Source organism: Capra hircus, chromosome 3, assembly GCF_001704415.2.
Source record: "Capra hircus breed San Clemente chromosome 3, ASM170441v1, whole genome shotgun sequence".
NCBI lineage: Eukaryota > Metazoa > Chordata > Mammalia > Artiodactyla > Bovidae > Capra > Capra hircus.
Genome location: NC_030810.1, coordinates 15,223,715 through 15,236,523, shown reverse-complemented (window position 1 = coordinate 15,236,523; position 12,809 = coordinate 15,223,715). Strand labels below are relative to the sequence as shown.

The 12,809-nt window shown below is 46.4% G+C and overlaps 1 pseudogene across 1 annotated transcript; it reads left to right on the top strand.

Annotated features, from left to right (window-relative positions):
• On the top strand, window positions 6,488-8,126 carry LOC102185054 (annotated as a pseudogene). The gene is made up of 2 exons (XR_001295542.2): window positions 6,488-6,585; window positions 7,119-8,126. The product of XR_001295542.2 is annotated as a general transcription factor IIF subunit 2 pseudogene (transcript).

Sequence of the window (12,809 nt, the reverse complement as noted above, 5' to 3'; positions counted from 1 at the left end):
GGGAAAGACTAGAGATTTCGTCAAGAAAATTAGACACCAAAGGAACATTTGATGCAAAGATGGGCACAATAAAGGACAGAAACAGTATGGACCTAACAGAAGCAGAAGATATTAAGAAGAGGTGGCAAGAATACATAGAAGAACTGTACAAAAGAGATCTTCATGACCCAGATAATCACAATGGTGTGATCATTCACCTACAGCCCGCCATCCTGGGATGTGAAGTAAAGTGGGCCTTAGGAAGCATCACTGTGTACAAGGTAGTGGAGGTGATGGAATTCCAGCTGAGCTATTTCAAATTCTAAAAGATGATGCTGTGAAAGTGCTGCACTCAAGATGCCAGCAAATTTGGAAAACTCAGCAGTGGCCACAGGACTGGAAAAGGTCAGTTTTCATTCCAATTCCAAAGGCAATGCCACAGAATGCTTGAACTACCCCACAATTGCACTCACCTCACACACTAGCAAAATAATGCTCAAAATTCTCCAAGCCAGGCTTCAACAGTACATGAACCGTGAGCTTCCAAATGTTCAAGCTGGATTTAGAAAAGGCAGGGGAACCAGAGATCAAATTGCAAACATCTGTTGGATTATCAAAAAAGCAAGAGAGTTCCAGAAAAACATCTATTTCTGCTTTATTGACTATGCCAAAGCCTTTGACTGTATGGATCACAATAAACTGTGGAAAATTCTTCAAGAGATGAGAATACCAGACCACCTTACCTGCCTCCTGAGAAATCTGTATGCAGGTCAGGAAGCAACAGTTAGAACTGGAGATGGAACAACAGACTGGTTCCAAATCGGGAAAGGAGTATATCAAGGCTGTGTATTGTCACCCTGCTTATTTAACTTCTATTCAGAGTACATCATGCGAAATGCTGGCCTGGAAGAAGCACAAGCTGGAATCAAGATTGCCGGGACAAATATCAATAACCTCAGAAATGAAGATGATACCACACTTATGGCAGAAAGCGAAGAACTAAACAGCCTATTGATGAAAGTGAAAGAGGAGAGTGAAAAAGTTGGGTTAAAACATTCAGAAAACTAAGATCATGGCATCTGGTCCCATAATTTCATGGCAAATAGATGGGGAAGCAATGGAAACAATGACAGACTTTATATTCCTGGTCTCCAAAATCACTGCAGATGGTGACTGCAGCCATGAAATTAAAAGACGCTTGCTCCTTGGAAGAAAAGCTATGACCAACCTAGACAGCATATTAAAAAGAAGAGACATTACTTTGCCAACAAACGTCTGTTTAGTCAAAGCTTTGGTTTTTCCAGTAGTCATGTATGGATGTGAAAGTTGGACTCTAAAAGAAAGCTGACCGCAGAAGAACTGATGCTTTTGAACTGTGGTGCTGGAGAAGACTCTTGAGAGTCCCTTGGACTGTGAGGAGATCCAACCAGTCCATCCTAAAGGAGATCAGCCCTGAATATTCATTGGAAGGACTGATGCTGATGCTGCAGCTCCAATACTTTGGCCACCTGATGTGAAGAACTGACTCATCTGAAAAGACCCTGATGCTGGGAAAGATTGAAAGCAGGAGGGGAAGGGGATGACAGGGGATGAGATGGTTGGATGGCATCACTGACTCAATGGACATGAGTTTGAACAAGCCCCAGGAGTTGGTGATGGACAGGGAAGCCTGGCATGCTGCAGTCCATGGCGTTGCAAAGAGTTGGACACAACTGAGCGACTGAACTGAACTCAAAAAATATATCCACAACTAAGACTTGGCACAACCAAATAAATAATAAGTAAAAATAAATATTAAACAAAAAATAAAAATAATACAATCTCCATTTATATTTGATTTAAGGAGTGGGAATAGAGACACTCTAAACTCAGGCAGCAAGATAACCAAGACATGAAAGTAGCTGTCTACATGAAAGTAGCCCATCTTGGGAAAGAGACTCTTACCTGAGGGAGCTGCCCCACCAGGTTGTGTGTCTGCTCGCCATCATCCAGTGTCCCCCAGGTCACCAGGATGCTACAGACCACATTCTCAGGACTTCCGGGAGGGGCCAGGTGCCCCACTGGAAGGGACAGGACGCCCATGATGGAGAGTGGGGATCATCAGGCCTGGTGAGGGGTGGTTGGGGCAGATGTCCCAGCAGAGGCAAGGGAGGCTTATGTGGGCCCAAGATCCACGCAGGTGGGGAAGAGGCAGGGTGTGGAGGAGGGGCAAGGGGCAAGGTTCAAGGCAGGTGTGTCAGAAAAGAGGGGAACAAGTTGGAAGGGGCAGCGAATGGAAGGGAGAGGGAGAGGGGAAGGTGGGTGGTAGGAGGAGCAGGGGGATAGACCAGGGTAGAGGTGATCCAGCCCTGGTGGATCCAGGGAATTCGAAAGGTGGACGGCGTTGGCGTGAGAAAAACTTATTTATTGATTGATATAAGATTAGATTAAGAAACTATAGTGTAGTAGGAAGATTAAGTGGAGGAACAGGGCTGAATAGCTTGGGTTACGCGGAAGACCAATGAAATTCCAGACAAGGAATTTGCACCATCTACGTTGGGCCACCGGCGCCCGATTGAATATCTAAGGGTGCCTCACCTTAGGCTCCCTTTCGCGCGGGTCTTAACAGCCAGGGCAAGTAAGTAGATTTGGCGGGCCTCCGCGCCCCAGGTGGAGATTCAGCCTGAAATTAAAGTAAAGAGCGGAGGGAGGGAAAGGGAGAGACGAGAGACAGAGACACGGGGGGAGCCAGATTCCCAAGAAACCAGGCCGAGAGACTAGTTCGAGAAACTGGTCCGAGAAACTGGTCCCATCCTTTATTGTTCAGAAGGCCTTTTATACTTTTGATAAAACATGGAGATCAATGGGTAACACAAAATTCTGTAGCGTTCGAAACCCAGATTCTTTCCGTATATCATTTTGTATACAAAAGGTCTCAGGTGATTTACATTATCTTCTGGCCAAGAGGCTTGTTAACACTTTTTGGCTCTCTTCCTTAATGAATGTTAATTTTGTTTCCTCTGAAGTGTTTTTCTTTAATCTACATCTCCTTAAAGCGCTAAAGTTACATCTCTATAGAACAAAGGTGCAGTGGGTTATAACAAAGGAGGTACTTAACTCAAAGATCTAATGTTGCTAATACAAGGTCTACTACTTGTTTTTCTATATACCAACTATATCTAAAAATAAAGGATATGAAAATTTGGCAGCAAGCATTGACTCAACAAATGAAACTTTTCATCAGTCCTATTCTAAAGATTTTGACTCCTCGGAAGCCCCTACATTCCTAGGATGTTTTAAGCTTCCTGTGCCTCCTGCGGTCAGGAGGCCTCAAACAATCACATGAGCAGCTGTACGAGTCCTGCAGGCAGGCTAAAAAGCCATCAGAGGGGTTGTTGGATTGAAACACTCTTTCAAATGCAGAAGACTAAAGCCCTGAATTGACTTTTTCCAGAGAATGTCAGAAGAGTGGAAAAGCAGAGCACAAAACCCGGCAGATTTTTGTTGGGGTACATGCTTAGGAATTTCCAGAGGGGCCCCTGAAGTCTGAGCACGCCTTGCGCATGTCAGCTTCCTTCCTCATGACCTTGTCACGGGCGGGATTCCTCACACTGGCTCCCGGCAGGAAAGGGAAAAACTAGTAAGAGGAGGGAGATGGTCTGGGCATGTAGTAGGAAGGGGACCAGTGTGGTCTGAGTAGCTGGTGACTGAGGCAGGCATCGGGTGAAGAGACAGGGACGACACAGGGACAAAGGCAGGACAGGAGGCAGGAAGCGAGCCAAAAGCTGAACCTGGGCAGACGAAGAGCCATCGAGCAGGAAGGAGACAGGGCAGCTCCTTCTGCACAACTCTGGGTTGAGAAGTGATGGGTTCAGTGTTCAGCATTCTTTCTGTGCTTAATGCCTTTATGACTCAGATTCCATCAACAGGCAGTGCTAAATTCTGTGGCATTTTGACTTGGAAGATACCTTTAAGATCCATGAGTACGCCTTCTCCATCTTATAAATAGAGAAACAAAGGCTCAAAGGGTTGCCCAAAGTCCCTCAACAGTTAGTTAGGGGCACGGTATGGACAAAATTCAATCCAGAGATCACAAAAACAGTCCCAGGTTGACCAGGGAGTGGGTCAAGTGGGAGGATTCTCGAGGGCCTGGAGGGGGTCCCTCTGGCTATTAGAGCCCACCCTAGATAGAGGCACTGGAGGTATCTACTCTCCATTTTTGAAAAGTACCTTCTATCCCTGACTAGCATGGTCAGAACCTGCACGGAGCCTCTTGTCTCCCCACCATGGGAAAGCCCAGGAAAGGGACTGAACGTGAAGGAAGTACCAATACTGACCTGCTCTCCAAAGAATGAGTGAGTGAGTGAGTCAAAGTCGCTCAGTCATGTCCAACTCTTTGCGACTCCATGGACTGTAGCCTACCAGGCTCCTCTGTCTATAGGGATTCTCCAGGCAAGAATACTGGAGTGGGTAGCCATTCTCTTCTCCAGGGGATCTTCCCAACCCGGGGATCAAACCCAGGTCTCCTGCATTGCAGGTGGATTCTTTACCAGCTGAGCTACCAGGGAAGCCCCCTCAGACAATAATTTAGCTCAAATGGGCTAGAGGTACTGGGAATGGGGGAGGAAGGACCTGGAGCAGGGGGATGGGTCAAGGAGAATTTAGACCCTCCCTCTAGTCTTTGCATTAGATGCTGCTACATCTTGCTCACTATCTCATTGGAAGTTCACCAGGTAGGGACATTACCTCCATTTTAAGCAAGAAGAAACTATGCCCAGATTGGCGGAGGCACTTGCCCAGGGCCACTCAGCATTGGAATAACAATACTAAGACCAGAATCCTGGCACCTGAGTCTGTACTCTTTCCATTAAATGACTACTGGAAAATGGGATGGAAACACAAGGGAACAAGCCCCTGCACTAGAATGAGAATTTGGTTGAGTTTAAAGTTTTAGAGGTGGGGCAGGGCAGATGGTGGTGGCAGATGGTGAAGAGAAGGAGAATTAGCTGAGAATTAGGGAGATTTTGCAAAAAATGATGGTGAGCAGCAGTCCCTTCTGGAAAGGCTTTGGAAGCCACCTTAGACAGAATGGCCTTCATTCTATGACATATGGGGAGGCTCCCAAATCTATGAAGAAAGAGAAAGGCATGTTTAGAATCATGCTTTCGAAACACTACTCTGACTCCAGCGTGTGGGATGGAGGGACAGGAGGAACTGGGTTCAGAAGAAAAGATATTGCACTGAACCAGGAGAGGAAAATCACAGAGGGGGAAACTTGAGATGAATTAAGGAGACAGAATAGGTAGAACTTGCTGGCCCACTGGAGCAAGACATGGGGAGAAGTAAGCTTAACACTCAAGTATCCAGTTTAGGAGACGGGGTGGAAGGGGAATATAGGAAGAGTAGGTTTTTTCCTTTCTTTCTTTCTTTCTTTTTTTTTTTTTTTGAGGTGTTGGGGAGGCGTGGCTCCTGGTTTTGACTTACTAGGAATCATGCACAGTTGAGGACATCAGTTGGCATTTGGGTGGCCTACCAGAAGCTCAGGAGAGAGAGCTGAACTATGGATGCCCTTTCGAGAGGCATCTGCTGAAATATAGTTTTCAAAATGTGTGTCAAATGAGAAAGGACATCACCTGAGCCAATAGGCAGCATTTACGGCCCAAGACACACTGAGGTGCCCAGGAAGGAGGCTGAAATGGCAGTCTGAGAGGCAGGAAGGAACCCACGAGCTTGTGTCATGGAACCACAGAAAGAGAGCGTTTTAAGAAGGGGGCAACCAGGGAAGGAAATAAAGACTTTCCACATTCAGTTAGAGGGTGAAAGAAAGTGAAAGTGAAAGTCTCTTAGTCCTGTCTGACTCTCTGTGACCCCATGGACTATACCGTCCATGGATTTCTCCAGGACAGAATACTGGAGTGGGTACCTTTCCCTTCTCCAGGGGATCTTCCCCACCCAGGGATCAAACCCAGGTCTCCCACGCTGCAGGCGGATTCTTTACCAATTGAGCTATCAGGGCAGCCAGAGGGTAGTGAGAGCAATTTGTTTTTCTTACATTTTTATTTTTCAGCCACACCTGGGGCGTGCAGCTCAAGCTGAAAAATAAAACCCCAGTTCCCCAACCAGTGATCCAACCCACACACACCTTGCTTTGGAAGCATGGAGTCTTAATCGCTGGAATGCCCCACTGAGAGCAATTTTAATTCTGAGTGGAAGTGCTTGGTCAGGGACTGGGAATAACATGTCCCACAACTCCTCAAAATACCTGCATCTCCTGCCTTTTTAAAGATGCTGCAGCAAACTGTCTTCCCTTGAACTGTCCCTACACTGGAGAATTAAAGAAAATGGGTTCAGTGGAGGAAATAAACCAAGAAGGTCCCCACCCTCAGGATTATGCTTTAGTAGATGTTTGGGGGAAAACCCATAACTGAATCAGGGTGATTGGATTTTCAGTCTGGTTGTTACCTAATCCCATCAAGGACTCCCTACCAGTGGCAATAAATAGGGCCATGCAGAGAAACTCTGTTCTCATTTCCCGGGAGAGGCAGCGTGGAGCCTGAGTGAGTCCCTACTCAGTAGAGAGCATCCTCCCTGGCCAGCCTTGCTCGACACAGCTTTCTGCTGCCACTGGTGAGTCTCAGCCTGGTGGAAGGGCCTTCCCTCCTGGTTTCCTTTTGTAAAATCATGCTCACTCTTTGCTCTCTCTGCCTCCCTCAGAGAAATAAACAAAATTATTAAACACCAAGAGCAAGCGATAAACTCTACCTTCATGGTGTTTAGAGTCTGGAGGCGGGGAGAGAGAGAGGATAATATAATGAATATGTAAATATATAAAGTATCTAGGATATCTCATGTGCTCCGGAGAAATTAGATCAGGGCAGAGGGGAAGCTTGGTAGGGTAGGTGTTTAGGGATGACTGCATCTTAAAAATTCCTACATTGGTAGATTGAAGCTCCTGTAATTTTAGTTGCTGAAGTATTGCGTCTTCAGCTTGTGCCACACAGTTATCAAACTCCCCACTTTTATGGTTTGCCATTTCCCTTTATTATGAATAATCTGATAACTGTAGAATTGTTGAAATTAACAGCATAGCACTCTGTAGATTCTAAGACCCCATCTTTGAACACTTCTGAATGTGCGTGTATTTCCTGCTTCCTCTCTAGGCTTCTGGATTCCACCAGCTGGTTTTGGTTTCTTGCTTCCCCTGCATTCCTAACTCTACACCCTCAGCTCATGGCCTCCGGAGGCAGCCGACTCAAGCCCCAGAGGATTCCACTCAACTTGGAGGGAATCCAACAGAACCAGCGGATGTGGCTGGTGAAGGTACCGAAGTACCTATCGCAGCAGTGGTCGGAAGCTTCTGGAAGCGGTGAAGTAGGGAAGCTGAAGATTGCCACAAATCAAGGGAAATCGGAAATCTCCTTTACTCTGAATAAGGAACTTACAGACATTCGGGGTACAGATGGACAACCGGCCCCGGTCCACGCTCCCACGGAGCATCAGTTTCTCTTGCAAACAGACAGAGGGCAGGTCCTCACGGTGCTGACTGAGCATGCGCCGGATCAATTTTCCCTGCAAGGAACCGTGGTCCATCGCGGCGAATGCAGACCCGCTCCCAGTGAAAATTACATGAGGCTGAAGAGGATGCAAATAGAGGGGGCTTCCAAACCTGCCAGGACTGTACAGAAACTGGAGAAGGTGGTCACGACCAATTATAAACCTGTTGCCAATCATCAGTACAATATTGAATATGAGAAGAGAAAGAAAGAAACCGGAAAGAGAGTGAAGGCGGATAAAGACCAAGTGTTAACCTTGCTATTTGCTGCCTTTGAGAAACACCAGTATTATAACATAAAGGACTTGGTTGACATCACTATGCAACCTGTGGTGTACCTGAAGGAAATCCTGAATGAAATCGGTGTTCGAAATGTAAAAGGACCCCACAAAAACACTTGGGAGCTGAAGGAAGAGTATCGGTGCTACCAGAGAGCAGCCAAGAGAGAGTGAGACAGCCCTTTGTCAGGAGGGTGCCAAGATGAGCTTGAAGATCTTCCAACACAAAAACTGATGTGAGGCTGTGCTATTAGGGGGTAGGGAGGTTTAATATCTTTCTAAGTATTCACATTTAGATTGTAAAACGAGGAAATAAAATAGGCTGTAAATTGAGAAAATATTGTCTGAAGACTTCTCATCTTTGCTGCATCCACAAAGGGGTCAGCTCATCTAAGTCTAAAGAGATCTGGCATCAGAAACTGGGCAGGGGTGGGCTGGGGATGTGGCTAGGGGTGGAGGTGGGGGTTCTGCTGGGAGAGGGGATGGAGGCAAGCAAATTCAATATTCTAAAACGACTGAAGAACAAAGTTGTTTCTGAAATGTTTAAGATATGGTCCCTTCATATGTAGAAACATGAATGAAAAATATTAAGGGTAAGAGGGTGAGATCATTAAAGCTGCTAATTGACAGGTAGAGGAGGATGGTGTCCGTTGGAGTGGAAACAGGTTGTATTACAAGCCCTTTACTTACTTCAGGGAAGTTGTATGTGGATTGTAGTTTGTTTTCCTTAATGATAATTAGGGATTTTTTTGTTTGGTTGGTTGGTTTGGGGGTTTTTGTGGGGTTTTTTTGGGGGGCGCCAAGCTGGGTCTTTGCTGTGGCCCTCGGGCTCTCTAGATGGGGAACTGAAGTTGCTCCAGGCATGTGGCATCTTAGTTCCCCAATCAGGGATCAAACCCACCTCTCCTGCATTGGAAGGCAGATTCTTAACTACTGGCCCACCAGGGAAGTCCCCGGATTGTATCTTAAGTTTGGATTCTTAATCATTGCCTGAAATATCTTTTTAAGAGATTGCACTCTGGTAGCAAGCACTGAAATGAAAACTGACAAGAATAATAGCAACAGCGACAATAATAGCGGCTAACACTTATGTTTTTGTGCTTAGGATTTGCCATTATTAGTTTTTCTCTCTTAGCAGCTCCATGGGGGAGATGTGAAGTCTCTCTTCCATTCTCCCACCCCATCCTTCAAAGTCTTTGGAGGGAGGTGGGGTTGAGGAAGGGTTGGAGCTTTTTTTGCTTTTGTTTTTAAAAATGTCTGCATGTTGTCAGCCAGCAAAGTCAGTGACAGTGGAGAAAGGAGGAAGTCAAAGAGGTTTTGACAGTGAACAGGATGGGGTCTTGAGCAGGTTGGGCTGGGAGTTGGGAGTTGGCAGGGATATTTTTAGTGGGCAGAGAGAAACAAAGAATATTAGTGAAGAAGCAGGCATGCTGGTAGATTTGGTGGCAGGAAGAAATAAGTGGGCATCCCTTTCTGGTGCCTCATTATTTCAATAAAATATGATGCAAAGTCATTAAATGTGAGGAGGATGAGTGGAGAGAGGAGATCGTAATAATGACTAATACCCACTGAACACTTACTAGACTTCAGGGACTGTTCTAGGCACTTTGTTGGCGTCAACTCATTTAATCCTTTAAATGAGTTTTCCTTATTCGGGGAAAGTAAATATATTTGGAGCCCATTCTTCAGATGAGGAAATAGGATACAGAGAAGTTAAATAACTTGCCTGAGGTCACCTAGCTACTACATGGGCAGACAGTGGATTTGAACCCAGGTGACTCCGGTTTGATTCCTGGGTCAGGAAGATCCGCTGGAGAAGGGATAGGCTACCCACTCCAGTATTCTTGGGCTTCCCTTGTGGCTCAGCTGGTAAAGAATCTGCCTGCAGTGCAGAAGACCTGGATTCGATCCCTGGGTTGGGAAGATCCCCTGGAGAAGGGAAAAGCTACCCACTCCAGTGTTCTGGCCTGGAGAATATAGCCCATGGGGTCGCAAAGAATTGGACTAGACTGAGCAACTTTTTTTTTTGAACTGTGGTGTTGGAGAAGACTCTTGAGAGTCCCTTGGACTGCAAGGAGATCAGCCCTGGGATTTCTTTGGAAGGAATGATGCTAAAGCTGAAACTCCAGTACTTTGGCCACCTCATGTGAAGAGTTGACTCATTAGAAAAGACTCTGATGCTGGGAGGGATTGGGAGCAGGAGGAGAAGGGTACGACAGAGGATGAGATGGCTGGATGACATCACTGACTCGATGGACGTGAGTCTGAGTGAACTCCAGGAGTTGGTGATGGACAGAGAGGCCTGGCGTGCTGTAATTCATAGGGTTGCAAAGAGTTGGACACGACTGAGTGGCTGAACTGAACTGAACTGAACTGAGTGACTTTCACTTTCTGCAATTTCAGACACCATTTCCCTGACTTTTGTGTTGTCTTGGAAGGCCAGCGGCATGCTGACTAGTGAACTGTGAATTTCTGGGTGGTATTGAGTGTTTTTTATAGTGAAATGAGTTGTTAAAAATGAAGTTTTGACTTGGCAACAAGATAGAATAGACGTGAAATCAGCTGCCACAAGATACAACAGATGTGAAATCCCAGGTGAGGGGTTAAATCGCCCTCTGGAGATCTATAAGAAAATGGTCTGACTCTTCCAGAACTCCTTGATTGAATCCTCAGCCAGACCAAGGAGCTCATAAGGGAGCAGACAGTGAGAGGAAGAGCCCAGAGGAGGGAACTCTTTGGAGAAAAGTTGCTGATGATAAGGTGAGAAATTCCTCTTTCCATTTGGGTGGTCAGGTGAGAGGCTGCTAACTTGGAACCCAAGTCTATTGAAGGGGCTTCAAAGTGCCCCCCAGGACAGCTTTGAGTCATGTTCCCTGAGCTGGAAGCAGAGAGGCCTGAGGACACTGGGAAAAGCTACAGCAGACTGTGGGCGTGGAAACCTGGAGGCCAGAGGAGGGCTGTCTTGCTCTGTTGGTCAGGGCATTCTGCATGGGGACCTATCTCATTCCTGGAATGTGCCCTGACAAGGGTTACACATGCTTCTTGTGGGCCAGGAGCTAGAGAGGGAGCCGGCGTGCTGTTTTCTCAGGTCCTGTCCAACAGGGCTGTCTGGAAGGGGTGGAGAGACCTTGGCCGACACAGGCTGAGGAGGAAATCATAAGCAGCCATGTAGAGCAGAGGTGCCTTCCTCTGAGTCAGGCTTACGCAACGGGAAACCTCCAAATAACCATCACACGGCACAGCCCCTGAGAGCACTGGCTTCCTTCATTTACCAGAGCCAACCAAAGTGCCAGCTGGCACCAGAGGGCTTGAAACCATACTTCAAGAGTACCAGTTCACAAACTACTTTCTTTCCTCCTCTGGCCTTCCTCTGTGGTGGGTCCCAAACCATGGTTAACGAAGAGGGGAGGAGATGAGCAGGGAGAGAGGAGGGAGCAGAGTGATGAAGCTGTTCCCACGTGGGGACGGTGGGAGGGCTCAACACTGAGCCTTGTCTGGATATTCTTATCACTGAGGCAAGACTGTTTGGGTTGACTTACATGACTGTAAGGCTATTTACTTCCTAAGAGAAGAAAAGTGAGGGAAGGAGATTACTCCAGAAATGAATGTTAAGAGGATGAAATTAAAAGTTGCTCAGTCGTGTCTGATGCTTTGCGACCCCTCATGGAATTCTCCTGGCCAGAATACTGGAGTGGGTAGCTGTTCCCTTCCAGGGGATCTTCCCAACCCAGGTCTCCTGCATTGCAGGTGGATTCTTTACCAGCTGAGCCACCAGGGAAGCCCAAATATTAAGGGTAAGAGAATGAGATCATTGGGCATGTGCTAAGTCACTTCAGTTGTGTCAGCTCTTTGCAACCTCGTGGACTGTAGCCCGCCAGGCTTCTCTGTCCATGGGATTCTCCAGGCATGAATACTGGATTGGGTTGCTATTTCCTTCTCCAGGGGATCTTCCTGACCCAGGGATCGAACCAGCATCTTTTACATCTCTTGCATTAACAGGTGGGTTCTTTACCACTAGCGCCACCTGGGAAGCCTGGCATTAAAAGGATGATAAGAGACAAAAATACAATTACTTTGATCATATCATGAGGGGTGCATGTTCAGAGTACCTGTCTAGTCAGGAGATTAATGTGAAGGCAGTCAGTGATGTGTGACGTTATTCCAGCAACAATCAGCTCCTGAGTACAGGCCCAGGGTCAGAGTTGGGGTTATCACCGGTATGGGGTTTTCTAGGTTAGTATAATGGATGGAGAGAGGGGAGAGTGTTGAAGCTGTTTGCAGATACCTACGATGATGGAAAAGTGGAAAGTGGAGATAGGAGGGGAGAGACAGAGAGTGGAAAGTAATGGGTCTCAGGTCCTAGGAGACCCCAGTGGGGTTGAAGAATTATTGGCGTGTAAGTACCAGAGAACTGGTACTTACTGGAAAGACAGGAGGTGGTGGTCAGTGATGTTAAGTAATTTCTGTGAAGTCATAAAGCCACCAAGAGGGGAAATGGCAGCCTTCTGTCATTTAGACTGGTAGTCCCCAACTCCTGCTCATTGTTTCGGTATTCTTGGGAACACTTGGAATAAATTTCCTTCTTCATAATATTCCCTCCTGGAAACTATGGTGTCAGCTTGAAAGAATGCTATATTTTCTGCCACTAGTTCTGCCCTTGCTTTCTACAGTCTCTCTAGGAAATAGCTCTCAGGTCCTCCCATACTCTCCCTTCCCTGAGTTTGGTCTCCATCCTCCATGACTGAAACACTGAGTTTCTTACTATTATCTACTGCTGCCACATACTTTCTATTAATAAATAATGTCTCTGCAAGTCTTTTCACCTGAAACATCCAGCTTTATTTTATATCCGGTATAAAACCTTAGATGATTCCTTATTCACTGCTTCAAGTCATAGACATCCACCTGATTTTCTAGGCCATCCACACTTTCTCCTGCTATTATGGAGAGCTTTCCAAGAAATCTGAGTTCCAGTTACTCATAGAAGATGAACAAAGGGAATCATGCTCTACATGATCTCA